The following is a 2854-nucleotide window of genomic DNA, read 5'->3' as shown; positions in this document are numbered from 1 at the left end:
CTAACTGGATGTAAGCATGTAGAAGAATGCAAATAGACCCATATTTATCACTCTGCACAAAACTCAAGCCAAAGTGGATTGAAGACCTGAATATCAATCCAGAAACACTGAGCCTGATAGAAGAGAGTATGGGAAACAGCCTTGAGTGCATTAGCACAAGAGACAATTTCCTAAACAGGACACCAATAGTGCAGACACTAAGATAAACACTTAATAAATGGAAACTCATGAAACTGAAAAGCTTCTCTAAGACAAAGGACACCATCAAAGGACAAAACAGCAGTCTACAGAATAGGAAAAGATCTTCACCATCCCCACATCTGACAGAAGGCTGATTTCCAAAATATATAAATAACTCAGGAAACTAAACATCAACAAACAAAATAGTCCAATTTAAAAATGGGGTATTGATCTAAACAGAGAATCCTCCATAGAAGCATCACAAATGACCAAGAAATACTTAAGGAGATGTTCAACATCCTTAGCAATCAGGAAAATGAAAATCAAACAGACTCTGAGATTCCATCTTACAACTGTCTGAATGGCTAAGATCAAAAACATACGTGATAGCTCATACTAGAGAGGATGTGGAGCAAAGGGAAATGCTCTTCCATTGCTGGTGCAAACTTGTTCAGCCACTTTGGAAATCAGTGTGGCAGTTTCTTAGAAGCCTGAAAATCAACCTCCCACAAGACCCAGTTATACCACTCTTGGCCATATATCCAAAGGATGCATAATCATACCACAAGGATTCTTTCTCAACTATAATCATAGCAGCTTTATTTGTAATGACCAGAACCTGGAAACAAACTAGATGTCCCTAATCCAAGGAATAGATAAAGAAAATGCGGTTTACTTACACAATGGAGTATTATTAAGCTGTTAAAAACAAGGACACCAGGAAATTTGAAGGCAAGTGGATAGAACTAGAAAAAATCATCTTGAGTGAGGTAACCCAGACCAAGAAAGACAAATATGGTATGTATTCACTCATAAGTGGATATTAGCTATAAAATAAAAGATAACTACACTACAATCCACAAACATAGAAATACTAGGTAACTAGGAGAGTTTATGGAAGGATGCTCAGATCTCCCTGGCAAGGGGAAATAAATGAGATTTTGTGAGTGGACTGAAGGTGGGTAGGGATGGGAACATGAGTGATCAAGTGGGGAGGACAAAAAAGGAGAGTACTGAAAGTGACTACTGGAAGCAGGGGCATTTCAGAGTCAGGTAAAAATATGGTGTAAGGAAATCTACAAGGATAACCCCAGCTAAGACTTAGCAATAGTAGATATTTAGCCAGAACTGGCAATGTCCTGTGACTCGGCAAGACTTCAAGTGGACAGAGTGGGAAACCAACCCAGCCACATAATCTGGGACCTACAGTCTGTCCACCCTGTGGGATATACTGGAGTTGGTGCCTAGCCCAGTTATCATCAGAGAGACTTCATTCTGCAACTGATAAAAATGGATGTAGAGAGCCATAGTCAGACATTAGGTGGAGCGAGGGGAATCCTACAGAAAAGGGAAAGAAAAATTATGGGAGCCACAGGGGTTAAGGACACAAGAAAACTCATAAAATCAACTAATCTGGGCTCATAGGGGCTCACAGAGACTGAACCAACAACCAGGGAGCCTACATGGGGCTGACCTAGGCACTCTGCACATATGTTGCTGTTGTGTAGCTTGGGACTTATGGGACCTATGGGTCTTATAGTACTTACAAGTCTTACGGGACTCATAACAATGAGAACAGGGTCTGCCTCTGCCTCTTTTACTGGCTTTTGGGACCCTACTTCCCATACTGGGTTGCCTTGCCCAGCCTTAATATATGGGGAGTGTAGTGGGTAGCCATCCCAGCATTGGCCTGGAAGTTCCAACCCCCATTGAGGCTTTGGTAATGGTCACGCCCACAAGGTGGGGCTGAGGGAGAAAGCTGAAGACCCAGGATCTAGAGGAGAGGTCTCTCTTGGTTCTGGGACCCTGGACGCTGGAGGTAGACCAAGCAGAGTTCTCCAGAGAACACCGCCGGAATGCGCCATACCTTTGCCAGATCCTACAACCTATCCCTTCATTTGTAAGTTACCCCACAAAATAAACCTCCCTTTTAAGTATGTGGAGTGGCCTTAATAATTTCACCAACAGCTGGCGCCCAACGTGGGGCACGAACCCACGACCCTGGGATTAAGAGTCCCATGCTCTACCGACTGAGCTAGCCAGGCTCTTGCAAACACGTTGGGCGCCATTTGTAGTTGGAGTTTTCCTGCCTGGCCCAGAGTCAGGACAAATCTCTCTCACCCACCAGGCCCATAGACGCTCAGACTCAACCAAGTAAACACACAGAAACTTATATTGCTTACAAACTGTATGGCCGTGGCAGGCTTTTTGTTATCTAGTTCTTCTATCTTAAATTAATCCATTTCTATTAGTCTATACTTTGCCACGTGGCTCATGGCTTACCTGTACCCCACATTTTCCTTGTTATGGCGGTAGCTGGCAACATCTCTCTCCAGCCTTCCACTTTCTCCAGTTCTCCTCCTCCTTGTCCCGCCTATCCTGCCTGGCTACTGGCCAATCAGCACTTTATTTATTTTAACCAATCAGAGCAACACATTTAACATATAGAACATCCCACAGCAGGGGAGATGCTTAGTTTTCCTGGAACTTGATATGCCATGTTTTGTTGATACTCACGGGATATCTGCTGCTACTGGGATATAAAATAAATTAAAAAATTTAAAATACCACTTCATTCATTTTATATTGGCCATCTACTTCTGAGTATGGGGCCTGACATTAAGAGTAGTTTATAGACCCTCATAGACTCTGTTGGGAAAAAAACCTAATTTTT

General features: G+C 42.9%; 1 non-coding gene across 1 annotated transcript; it reads right to left on the bottom strand.

Moving 5' to 3' along the window:
- Positions 1–2152: 2152 nt before the first annotated feature.
- On the bottom strand, positions 2153–2225 carry Trnak-cuu. The gene has a single exon. It is a non-coding gene; the product is annotated as a tRNA-Lys (tRNA).
- Between the last annotated feature and the right edge of the window lie 629 nt (positions 2226–2854).

The sequence above is a fragment of the Onychomys torridus genome, chromosome 19 (genome assembly GCF_903995425.1).
Source record: "Onychomys torridus chromosome 19, mOncTor1.1, whole genome shotgun sequence".
NCBI lineage: Eukaryota > Metazoa > Chordata > Mammalia > Rodentia > Cricetidae > Onychomys > Onychomys torridus.
The sequence above is the reverse complement of the archived record's forward strand: the minus strand, read 5'-3'. Positions and strand labels throughout refer to the sequence as shown.